We start from the raw sequence: 13,142 nt of genomic DNA, 5'->3' as shown, positions 1-13,142 counted from the left end.
CGGCACGTGACGGCGGGACCTCCGGGCTGGCAAGTAGGCAGGTAACGGAGATGCGCTCCCAGGTGAGCGGGCAAGAGTCTCTGAGATAGCTGGTGGTCACAGCACGTGACAACGGAGCCTCCGGGCTGGCAAGCAGGCAGATAACGGAGAAGCGCTCCCAGGTGAGCGGGCAAGCTGGTCCATAGACAGACTGACCGGAGTAGTAAGGCAGACCGTCGGACCTCAGGCAAGCAGGCAGGAAGCAAGTATTCAGGCAGGAATCAGGCAGGTAACTAGCAGGAAACTGGCAGGTAACTGGCAACGGGACCTGAGGGCTGAAGCACAGGTGAGACACAGGTGCAAACAACATTGCTCGGGCACCTCCATTTTGGAGGAGGTGCCTTATATATGATGAAGTCCTCCGGCCATTGGCCGGGGACTCCTTAGGACGGCGCGCGCGGTCCCTTTAAGAGGAGGGGAGCGCGCGCGCGCGCGCCCTAAGCACAGGGGCCGGGAAGGAGCGCGCGCTGAGAGCAGAGCGGGAGGAGGACGCCGGGAAGGAGCGCGCGCTGCCAGCAGAGCGGGGAGAGGACGCCGGGCACGGAGCAGAGCGGTGAGGGGAGCAGCGTCCCTGCCTAGCAGAGGGCAGGGACGCCAGCGCTACAGTACCCCCCCCTTTAGGCCCCCCCTTTTTTAGGCCAGACAGAAATTTAGCTAGGATGAGAGGGGCATGGATGTTCTCCCGGGGCTCCCACGTTCTCTCCTCAGGACCAAACCCCTTCCAATCTACCAGAAAAAAGGTCTTTCCTCTTACCCTTTTGGTGGCAAGAATGTTCTCTACCTCAAACTCGTCCTCAGCAGAAACCGGAGCAGGAGGCGTACCTGTAGACTTGGAAAAAGAGTTAAGCACTACAGGTTTGAGGAGAGACACATGGAAGGAGTTAGGGATCCGTAAGTTGGCCGGGAGTTTCAATTTATAGGCCACCGGGTTGATCTGACTGATGACCTCCAGTGGGCCGATGAACCGAGGCCCTAACTTATAGGAAGGGATCTTGAGCCGGACATATTTGGACGAGAGCCAGACTTTATCCCCAGGGCGGAATTGAGGAGGGTCCAGACGTTTTTTGTCAGCGTGTCTTTTCATACGCTCGGATGACAGAAGGAGTGCGGACCGGGTACTCTCCCATATGGAGGAAAATTTGTTAACAAGAGATTCCGCAGCCGGATTGTCCGCCGAGGTGGAGACGGGAAACGGGATCCGAGGATGCTGACCGTAGACTACAAAAAACGGGGATTTGGAGGAAGACTCGCTCTCGTGATTGTTGTACGAGAATTCGGCCCATGGCAGGAGATCCACCCAGTCAGAATGGTGGGCATTAACGAAGTGCCGAAGGTAACTGGTCAGGTTCTGATTGATCCGCTCCACTTGACCATTAGACTGTGGGTGGTAAGCGGAGGAGAAGTCCAGGGTGACGTCCAGCAATTTACAAGTGGCTCTCCAGAAACGGGAAGTGAACTGTACCCCACGATCCGACACGATGTGACGGGGCAGGCCATGAAGACGGAAGATGTGGCGGATAAAGTCTTTAGCCAGCTCGGGTGCAGACGGAAGACCTGGCAGTGGAATGAAGTGTGCCATCTTGGAGAAGCGGTCAGCGACCACCCAAATGACCGTACAACCGGCAGAGACGGGTAGATCAGTAATGAAGTCCATCGCTATATGCTGCCAGGGGGCAGCAGGTACTGGCAGAGGTAGGAGGCGGCCGGCCGGCAGGTGTCTCGGAACTTTGTTGCGGGCGCAGGACACACAGGCAGAAACAAAGTCTATTACATCCTTGTGCAGGTTAGGCCACCAGTAGTGCCGGGTAATAAGCTGGAGGGTCTTTTTCTGACCGGCGTGGCCAGCTAGTTTAGACGAATGACCCCAGTGTAGGATCTTCTCCCGATCAGGTACTGGTACGAACGTCTTACCAGGAGGAAGACGATTTAGACTCACGGGAGCCACCTGCATTACTCTGGCGGGATCGATGATATGTTTCGGATCCTCCTCGAGATCAGACACCAGAAAGGACCGAGACAAGGCGTCCGCCTTGACGTTTTTGTCAGCCGGGCGAAAATGAAGGACAAAATCAAAACGAGCAAAAAACAAGGACCACCGGGCTTGGCGCGGGTTAAGTCTCTGGGCATGCTGGAGGTAAGCCAAGTTCTTGTGGTCAGTGTAAATTATTACCGGGTGAAGAGCCCCCTCGAGCAGGTAACGCCACTCCTCCAATGCCAGTTTGATGGCCAATAACTCTCGGTCTCCTATGGAATAGTTGCGCTCAGAGGAGGAGAAGAGTTTAGAGAAGAAGCCACAAGTTACCATCCTCCGGGAAGATGATTTTTGAGTAAGTACCGCTCCGGCTCCAGAGGAGGAGGCGTCAACTTCCAGGAAGAACTGTTTGTTGCCATCTGGGCGATGCAGCACCGGGGCGGAAGAGAAGGCCTGTTTAAGGGAAAGAAAGGCCTCCTCTGCTTCGGGTGGCCACTCTTTGGGATTAGTACCTTTACGGGTGAGCGCAGAAATTGGGGCCGTCCGGGAAGAGAAGTGTGGTATGAAGAGGCGGTAGTAGTTGGCGAAGCCCAGGAATCGCTGAATGGCCTTCAACCCCTCCGGTCGGGGCCATTTCTCGATGGCAGACAGTTTCTCAGGATCCATTTGTAGGCCGGTCTGAGAGATAATGTAGCCCAGAAACGGAAGCGAGGTCTGCTCAAAGAGGCACTTCTCAAATTTAGCGTAGAGATGGTTCTGCCTTAGCCTGAGCAGGACCTGACGAACGTCCCTCCGGTGAGTCTGGAGATCCGGAGAGAAGACCAAGATGTCGTCCAGGTACACCACTACGCAGGAGTAGAGAAGGTCCCGGAAGATGTCATTGACCAACTCTTGAAAGACGGCAGGAGCGTTACAGAGACCAAAGGGCATTACCAGGTATTCATAGTGGCCGTCCCGGGTGTTGAATGCCGTCTTCCATTCATCCCCCTGACGAATACGAACCAGGTTGTACGCCCCACGAAGGTCCAGTTTGGTGAAGATCCTAGCCCCCCTCAGGCGATCAAATAATTCTGGAATGAGCGGAAGGGGGTACTTATTCTTCACCGTGATCAGGTTTAGGCCTCTATAGTCTATACAGGGACGGAGAGAGCCGTCCTTCTTTTTGACGAAAAAGAAGCCTGCTCCCGCCGGGGAGGTAGATTTCCGGATGAATCCTCTGGCCAGATTCTCCTCAATATATTCGGACATTGACCGGGTCTCAGCAGCGGATAAAGGATAGATACGCCCACGGGGAGGAGTAGTACCGGGTAGCAGATCGATGGGACAGTCGTATGGTCTATGTGGTGGTAATGTCTCTGCCTCCTTTTTATTAAAGACATCTGCATAAGACCAATAAGGAATCGGAAGTCCAGGTAGATTAGCTGGGGTAGGAGAGGGACGGACGGGATGGACGGGAACCAGGCAGGTTTTATGACAGTCTTGTCCCCAGCGAAGGACCTCTCCGGTTTGCCAGTCTAGCACGGGTGCATGTCTCTGGAGCCAGGGCAGACCTAGCAAGAGGGCGTGAGAGAGTCCAGGCAGAACATGAAAGGAGATACTTTCAGAATGCAGCATTCCCACCTGCAGGGTAATGGATTCGGTGATGAGTTGAATGGGGCGAGGTAAGAGGCCCCCATCCACGGCAGCGACAGACAAGGGTACAGCCAGAGGTTTGGTAGGGATGCGGTATTTCTCAACCAGGGACTGTGAAATAAAGTTCCCGGCTGCTCCAGAGTCAAGTTGGGCTAGTTCGAAATAACGGTTCTCCCCGTAGATGATCGAAACTGACAACAGCAGGGATGGAGAGGATTTATTCTTGTCTAGGTGGACCTCTCTGAGCGAACCTAGACACAGGCGTTTCCCGACCTCTCCGGGCAGGCACGGATCCGGTGCTCCTTACTGCCACAGTAGAAGCAGCTCCCCTCGGCACGGCGTGAGTCCTGACGGGTTTTGACCATCTTGGTCTGGTCGACCTGCATAGGCTCAGGAGAGTGTACCTGGGGAGAGATGGAGGGAATGACGGGTTTCTGGGAAGTAGGAGCTAAACGTGGAATCCTTCTCTCACGGGTGACCTCTTTGGCACGCTCCTGGAACCGTAGGTCAATCCGGGTGGCAAGGGTTATTAGATCATCGAGAGAGATAGGAATGTCCCGACCAGCAAGTTCATCTTTAATACGACCGGACAGACCCTCCCAGAAGACGGATACCAGAGCGTCGTTATCCCAGGCCAGCTCCGAGGCAAGGGTGCGGAACCGTATGGCATATTGGCCCACGGTGAGACCCTCCTGACGGAGGCGTAGCAGAGAGGATGCGGATGAGGTCTTCCGTCCGGGTTCGTCGAAGACTTTCCGGAAAGCCGAGAGAAAAGCAGGCAAGTTGGACACCAGGGGGTCTCCTCTCTCCCATAGAGGATTTAGCCAGGCCAGGGCCTCCCCGGTGAGATGGGACATGATAAAGGCAATTTTGGCCCGGTCGGAATTAAACTGATGGGACAAAAGTTCAAAGTGCAGGGTGCACTGATTTATGAAGCCCCGAGCCTGGACGGGGTCGCCTCCGAAGCGAGGAGGTGCAGAAAGCCGGGGTCCGGGGTAGGATACCATAGTATTAGTGGGCAGCGGAGCTGCCGGATTGCAAGATATGGCACTGGCGGAGGTTGTTGGTGGATCAGACAGGGTGTTCAGGCGAGTATTAACATTCCGCAGATGACCCAGGATGGCCTCCTGTTGGGACTTCTGACGGGACAGTTCAAGACAGAGGTCCGAGAGCGAGGGAGCTTGGGTGCCACCGGGTTCCATGGCCCGAGCAAACTGTAACGGGTCCGGGAGGCGGAACCTCTGAGCTATTATACAAGGGGGCGGCCCTTGTAAGGGAGCGGGTGGCAGTCTCTGGGTAACGGGTAGGTACGACCTGTGATGGCAGAGCCTCCGGGTAGGCTAGCAGGCAGATGGTAGATGTGTGCTCCCAGGTGAGCAAGCGAGAGTCTCTGGAATAGCAGGTGGTCACGGCACGTGACGGCGGGACCTCCGGGCTGGCAAGTAGGCAGGTAACGGAGATGCGCTCCCAGGTGAGCGGGCAAGAGTCTCTGAGATAGCTGGTGGTCACAGCACGTGACAACGGAGCCTCCGGGCTGGCAAGCAGGCAGATAACGGAGAAGCGCTCCCAGGTGAGCGGGCAAGCTGGTCCATAGACAGACTGACCGGAGTAGTAAGGCAGACCGTCGGACCTCAGGCAAGCAGGCAGGAAGCAAGTATTCAGGCAGGAATCAGGCAGGTAACTAGCAGGAAACTGGCAGGAAACTGGCAGGTAACTGGCAGGTAACTGGCAACGGGACCTGAGGGCTGAAGCACAGGTGAGACACAGGTGCAAACAACATTGCTCGGGCACCTCCATTTTGGAGGAGGTGCCTTATATATGATGAAGTCCTCCGGCCATTGGCCGGGGACTCCTTAGGACGGCGCGCGCGGTCCCTTTAAGAGGAGGGGAGCGCGCGCGCGCGCGCCCTAAGCACAGGGGCCGGGAAGGAGCGCGCGCTGAGAGCAGAGCGGGAGGAGGACGCCGGGAAGGAGCGCGCGCTGACAGCAGAGCGGGGAGAGGACGCCGGGCACGGAGCAGAGCGGTGAGGGGAGCAGCGTCCCTGCCTAGCAGAGGGCAGGGACGCCAGCGCTACACTTGGCTGAAGGTTCACCTTCCAACAAGACAATGACTCTAAGCACACAGCTAAAATAACAAAAGAGTGGCTTCAGAACAACTCTGTGACCATTCTTGACTGGCCCAGCCAGAGCCCTGACCTAAACCCAATTGAGCATCTCTGGAGAGACCTGAAAATGGCTGTCCACCAACGTTCACCATCCAACCTGACGGAACTGGAGAGGATCTGCAAGGAAGAATGGCAGAGGATCCCCAAATCCAGGTGTGAAAAACTTGTGGCATCATTCCCAAGAAGACTCATGGCTGTACTAGCTCAAAAGGGTGCTTCTACTCAATACTGAGCAAAGGGTCTGAATACTTATGACCATGTTATACTTCAGTTTCTCTTTTTTAATAAATTTGCAAAAAATTCTACATTTCTGTTGTTTTCAGTCAAGATGGGGTGCAGAGTGTACTTTAATGAGAAAAAAAATGAACTTTTTAGAATTTACCAAATGGCTGCAATGAAACAAAGAGTGAAAAATTTAAAGGGGTCTGAGTACTTTCCAAACCCACTGTATATATTGTCATTTTTACATTTTGAAAAATTACAAAAAGGAAAATGGGCCAATGCAATAGTTTGGGTACCCTTGGAGATTTGTGTGCTCAGATAACTTTGACCAAGGTTTCAGATCTTAATTAGCCTGTTAGGGTTATGGGTTGCTCGTTATCATCGTTAGGAAAGGCCAGGTGATGCAAATTTCACAGATTTATAAAAACCCAGCCTCCTCTAACCTTGTGCCAAAAAACAGCAGCCATGGGTTCTTCTAAGCAGCTGCCTAGCACTCTGAAAATGAAAATGGTGGAGGCCCACAAAACACAAACGTTTTCAAGTTGCTCTTTCCTCAGTTTGAAATGTAATTAAGAAATGGCTGTATACAGGAACAGTGGAGGGCAAGATAAGATCTGGAAGACCAAGTAAATTTTCAGTGAGAGCTGCTGGTAGGATTGCTAGAGAGGCAAATCAGAACCCCCCCTTGACTGCAAAAGACATTCAGGAAGATATAGCAGACTCTGGAGTTGTCGTACATTGTTCTACTGTTCATAGACACCTGCACAAATATGGCCTTCATGGAAGAGTCATCAGAAGAAAACCTCTCTTGTGTGCTCACCATAAAATTCAGCTTCAGAAGTCTGCAAGAGAACATCTAAACAAGCTTGATGCATTTTGGAAATAAGTCCTGTGGACCGATGAGGTTAAAATAGACCTCTTTGGCCACAATGATCAAAGGTATGTGTGGAGAAAAAAGGGCACAGAATTTCAGGAAAAGAACATCTCGCCAACCATTAAGCATCGGGGTGGATCAATCGTACTTTGGGGTTGAGTTGCAGCCAATGGCACAGGGAACATTTCACGGGTATATGGAAGAATGGTTTCAATGAAATTTCAACAAATTCTTAATGTAAACATAACACCATCTGTAAAAAAGCTGAAGTTGAAAAGAGGATGGCTTCTACAAATGGATAATGATCTTAAACACACGTCAAATTCAACAGTAGACTACCTCAAAATGTACAAGCTGAAGGTTTTACAGTGGCCCTCACAGTCCCCTGATCTGAACATCATTGAAAATCTGTGGCTAGACCTCAAAATAGCAGTGCATACAAGACGACACAGGAATCTCACAGAACTGGAAGAATTTTCCAAGGAAGAATGGAGGAAAATCCCTCAGATAAGAACTGAAAGACTCTTGTCTGGCTACAAAAAGTGTTTGCAAGCTGTGATACTTTCAAAAGTGGGTGCTACTAGGTACTAATCATGCAGGGTGCCCAAACCTTTGCATCGGCCTATTTTCCTTTTTGTAATTTTTAAAATGTAAAAGATTAAAAAATATATTTTTTTGCCTAAAATACAAAAGAAATGTGTCATCTGTAACTTTAGGCCCCTTAGAGATTGTTTAATCTCCAACTTGCTTAACTGTTCACAATAAGGCTGTGTGCCCACGATGCGTTTTTTAAGCGTTTCCGCAGCGGCAAAAGCGCTGCAGAAACGCTTAAAAAATGCATGGTAGAAGGCCTGCCATGTCCCCCAATGATAATCCGCATGTGCTGTGCACATGCTGCAGAAATTTCCGCTGCGGATTATCACTGCGGAAAAAAACGTAGCACTACTAATTATTTTGCAGAAGTGCTGCGTTTTCGCCGCCATTGACTTGCATTAGAACGCGTGTATTCCGTTTCACTAGATAAGGACATGCGGAATGCACGCGTTCTAATGTGCGGATGGTACCCAGGTCTAGAGGAGAGGAGACTCTCCTCCGAACCCGGGTACCATAGAAAACTGTAAAAAAAAGAATAAAATAAAAAATAATTATACTTACCTTCTGGCGGCTCCCGGTGTGCTCGTCCTCTCATACCGGGAGATCGCGATGGACTGGAGGACCTGCGCTGACATCATAGTCACGTGACCGGTCACGCGACGCTGACGTCGGCAGGTCCTTCAATGTACCGCGATCTGCCGGCATGAGAGGACGAGAGTGAAGCAATACTCCGGGGGCCATTGGAAGGTAAGTATAGATTTTTTATTTTTAAACATTCTCTACGGTCACACTATAATATATGCCTTTTGCATGGATTTATATAGTGTGACCAAGTTGACAAGCACTTTCCAAGTGATACTAAAATCGCTTGGAAATCGCTTGTCAACCCACATGCGGAAATGCAAGTGAAGAATGCTTCACATCCGCATGTCCCTGGCAGGAAAACGCATGTACAATCCGCACGTACAATCCGCATGTACAATCAACATGTACAATCCGCATGCGTTTTTTTCTGCCAGGGAGATGCAGAAATGCTCAGAAAAAATCCGGAGCATTTCTGCATCATGGGCACATAGCCTAACTTTAATTTTGACCAGGGGTGCCCAAACTTTTACATGCCACTGTAGATTACACGGAACAGGCTTCCTTGCGGCAATTCTGTCACTTTGCGTTAGATTTATGGGTGGTATCAATATTAGGTCACTCCAGCTGATCTTGACAGCTATGTCGCCCTCAAACTGCTGCATCTGAAAAAATGAGTTGATCAGCAGTATAAAACGTCAAGGTTCTGGGGAAGGATTAGCTGTTTGGAGATGTTGCAGAATTGTCTGCTTGGTAGTGGATACATGACATGTCTTTTTCTCGTGCTTCCTCACTAGCGTCATCTGGGTTTGTGTCCTGTTTAATTTAAAGTTAGCGCAGAGGTGTAGCCTCTTTAAACCAGAATGAATGTTGTGCAGAACAGGGGATATGATGTCACCGGGGAGCATAGGAAAGCTTCAACAGCATTTAGATTACGAGGAACAGGCGTCCCCGCAGCAATGCTGTCCGTTTTCATTAGGTTGACTGGTGCTATCAATGTTAGGTCACTCCAGCTGGTCCCAGTAGGTGGATATGTCACCCTCTCACTGCTGCATATGACAAAACGAGTTTATCAGCAGTATAAAAAAGTCAGGGCTCCGGGGAAGGATGAGCTGTTTGGAGATGTTGCCTAGTCAGCTGCTTGGTTGTCACTACAAGTCTTCTCTCGCTGGACACACAACATGCTCCCATTATTTCTCGAGGTCATCTCCAGATTATGTCCTTGATACATAAAATACTTTTAGTTCCCTTAAGCCATGATTGAAGATGAAGATGATTTAAAATAGCTGGTCCTGAGGTTAGGGCCATTGTACTTGTCAAAACAGAGAAGGACCAAATCTACAATATTTACAATATTCAGGACAATGACTTAACTATGTAACTTGTATCTTCAGAGTCCTGGTGAGCAACAGGGCATTTATATTACTGTTGAGGTACCGGGCCTGGACACGATTGGTACCGCTGCACCCCGTATCTTGTACCTCTTGAACCAGGTACCCCTTGAGTGCTTGAATTGAGTATCCTTCGAAGATTAAGATGGTAAAGGTGTCTAAGTTTTAGTAATGCCATGAGAACTATAGAACTTTGTGCCATACTCTTAATCAGCATACAGTTTGGAGTTGACAATTTTGGGATGTTCCAATGAAAACTATGATTTGCAATTTGCCTAACAACAGATCCTGCAGCCTGTGACCACTCTGGACCTCCATGCTTTTGTGGAGACCAATTTGGTCACCTTCTATATAACGTAGGTGTTGATTCTCCAAACTGCAATATCTTTGCAGATAAATGGAGGGGCAAAGTCTGAGACATACTTTCCAACAGTCATGATTTCGAGTCCAGCAACTGCAGCTCCAAAGGGGCCCAGGTTTAATTCATCCAGGACTTTTTCTTGGCTGTGCCGGAGTGTTACGTCTGGGGCTTTAGCGATTTGATATTTTTTTTGTGATAAGTGTTTAATTAATACCCTTGTTTCCAACCCTAAAATGCTGCAAGGAGGTATGGTCTTAGCTTCATGAAGAGTCTCAGGACATGGTTCCCGGGATAGTCACAAATTGAAGGTAGTAACACTGATGGCACAATGGCTTAGTTGAAAAGAGTCAAGAATCGTTACCAGGAGAGGTGTCTAGAAATGCAACAGGCCAAAGAACAAGCCAGGAACGTTTCCAGAATTCAGAACCAGGATTAGAACAACAGACAGTGGGTACGCAATCCAAAGAATTTGGCAGATTCAGAAGTCAAGCACAATTGAAATAATTCAAGGACTGGATGGCAGCTCCTTCTTTACATAGGTGGCCAGGTCAGCTGTCATCTTCAAGCACCAGTTGCCTTGGCAAACTGGCACGATCATGCGTTCAGAGCAAGTCAAATCAGCAGGGCCGTGGCAGAAGGCCACATGAGAATAAGATCAGCACGGGAGAAGGTGTCATCATATGCGTCCGTAAGCTGCCCCTGTGACTGCTTTATAGAATCCAACACTCAAATCAGGCGCAGAGTGTGACAAACCCACTGGTTTGTAACAAATCCACTAGCCCTTCAAGGAGTGTAACAAACCCACTGACTCTTCTAGTTGTGTAATAGACCCACTGGCTACTTAAAGTGTATAACTGACTCACTGGCCCTTCAAAGTTTAAACCCATTTGCCCTTTTAGGAGTATAATGGACCCACTGGCCCTTCTAGTTGTGTAATAGATCCACTGGCTATTCAAGGTATGCAACCGACTGACTAGCCATTCAATGTGAGTAACAGACCCACTATCCTTTAAAGGTGTGTAACCGACCCACTTGCCCTTCAATGTGTGTAACAGATCCACTATCCCTTCAAGGTGTGTGAGAGATCCACTATCTATTTAAAGTGTGTAAAAGACACACTAACCCTTCAAGATGTGTAATGACCCACTATTTCTTCAAGATGTGTAAGCAGATCTTTTGGATCTTCAAGGTATGTAACAAACTCACTATCCCTTCCAGATGTGTAACAGACCACTGGACCTTCACAAGATTATCAGCAATATAAAAAGTCAAGGTTTCAGGAATAAATCAGCTGTTCAGAGATTGTTGTATAGTGGAGAGAGGTTCTCGAGGGACTCTTAGGACACAATAGAGGACATTCTACCCTCTTGGGAGGTTTCTGTAATTACCTGCAATCTGGAATTTATTTAGCATTACATGGAGTGGACTATGAATTGAGTTTCTTGACTGCCCCAAGCTGAAGAAACTGCTGAAAACCGGAGACTCTCATTTCTTTTTTATTTTAGAGACAGAAACCCAATATTAAAAATAGCGTTCAGAAATTATAGACGGTCTGTGGACGTCAGGCTGCACACAGGGACCATTGTCTACTCCCATAATAGCAGATGTGGACCTTCCCTTACGTTTGCCAAGGATTGCTTGGTTCATCTTGTCCTTCCCTCCGCACAGTATGCCAATATTACAAGCTGAACGCAGCTCTGGCAAGTAGTAGCTGAGACTTAAGGAGAGAAGTAAACAGGTTTGGACCACCATGACGCAGGAGGGTCTATATATCACGCATGGATGAAGCCAGTGGACGCTCAGGAAAGCATTCATCAGGAGGAGAATTATCCAGTTGCCTCCCTCAGGGGCATGTTCTTCTGGCAGATGATATGATGTCTTGTTTTAAGCCTAAGACAAGCTTAAGATGAGATATTTTGTACAAGGATTCACCTTTCAATTAGCCAAGTTCTTTTACTTTACAATATAAAAAAAACAAAACATTTTTTTGCTAACCTCTATTACAATTTTAAAGTAAAAATAAAGTTTGGCGAAATTATCGCTGCGTATGAGGTTATCTTGTGAAGTCCTTGGTTGCGTGTTGGAGCACAGTACACTATATTATTTCATGAGTTGTTCAAGTGTCGAACTGGGGTTCCTTGGGCCCACCACAAGAGATTATTCCATGGACCCATCTACCCTCTTATTTGTAAACCCGTAAGAAGTAGATTCAAGTGATCAGTGATTAGCTCTGTTCTCCCCTCCAAGTAGAGTTATCTTCTGCTGGAACTTTTCAAGATCATTATTGGGGCAAAGTGTGGGCCCACCGGAGAATACTCTGCCAGTCTAGTGGGCCAGTTTGGGTGTTACATTGATTGACAACTCCCAACAACCGTAAGTGTCAAAAACTAGCCAGCTAGTGTCTTTAACAGTTAACTCCTGTAGTCTTGGTCCAAAAGACCCAGGTAATTGGATACTACCTTGGAGGACTGACTGTGTTAGTGTGACCTTTAATTAAGAAAGTGGCTAAGCTGCTCGGTAGTTGTCTTTTCATTTTAGTTATTAGGACTGATGAAACTAAAGCTTTTCTTTGCCTTCATATATAGCATTTACCTAGTGACACCTTGATGAAATGGAGTCTCTAACCTATGACGTTCCAGTTGAGAAGGTCAAGAGATGTCATGTCATCATGGTCTACCAATTTGTATAGGAATAACCTTCCACTTACAAGGTCATAATTCTCTTGGGTCATTCCTACAATTAAAATGGATCCGATGTGACTCTGCATTTTTCCACTCTATCCAAGACAAAATGACTTGTTAGTGATAGATGGAAGGATGGACAGAAAGAGGGAAACCGAGAATCAGAAAGCCAATTTATTGGATTGTTTGTAGACCCTCAAGAAGGTCTGTAATCCTCGATTTACATCTATGACCAGGTTTAGCGAGTTTTTCGTGTGGGGGGTCTTTTCCTCTGGAATGACAACTTCCATAAATAAGTTAGGAGGTCCTTCTCTTGTTTCTGTTCCCTTGTGAAACGATTATGTTTGGCCCAGAATTCTTTCCTGGTAGGGTGAGACATTCTGCAGGAATGACTTCACATCTCCCAGAGACCATTAATCAGTGGGATCATATTCTTGATTGATCCTTGGTTGCAAATTCTTACACCTGCATAAGATTGATAAAAGAGTGGATATTAATCTCCTTAATCTGCAGGTCAGATGGAGCACAAATACATATTCATACAAAGGCCATTTCAAGCTTGTAATACGGCTGGGCGTAATAGAAACTTCTGAATTGTCTTTGAATATGTGAGAAATCATTTATTTTAGT

The 13,142-nt window shown here is 48.4% G+C and overlaps 1 protein-coding gene across 3 annotated transcripts in view; it reads left to right on the top strand.

The window, feature by feature from the left end:
• FAM163B (family with sequence similarity 163 member B) overlaps positions 1–13,142 on the top strand; it is a 114,288-nt gene that overhangs the window by 84,592 nt on the left and 16,554 nt on the right. The window lies entirely within an intron of this gene.

Source organism: Phyllobates terribilis, unplaced genomic scaffold (assembly GCF_046119375.1).
Source record: "Phyllobates terribilis strain yellow unplaced genomic scaffold, ASM4611937v1 Scaffold_7__3_contigs__length_470593459, whole genome shotgun sequence".
NCBI lineage: Eukaryota > Metazoa > Chordata > Amphibia > Anura > Dendrobatidae > Phyllobates > Phyllobates terribilis.
This window is presented reverse-complemented; position numbering and strand designations above follow the sequence as displayed.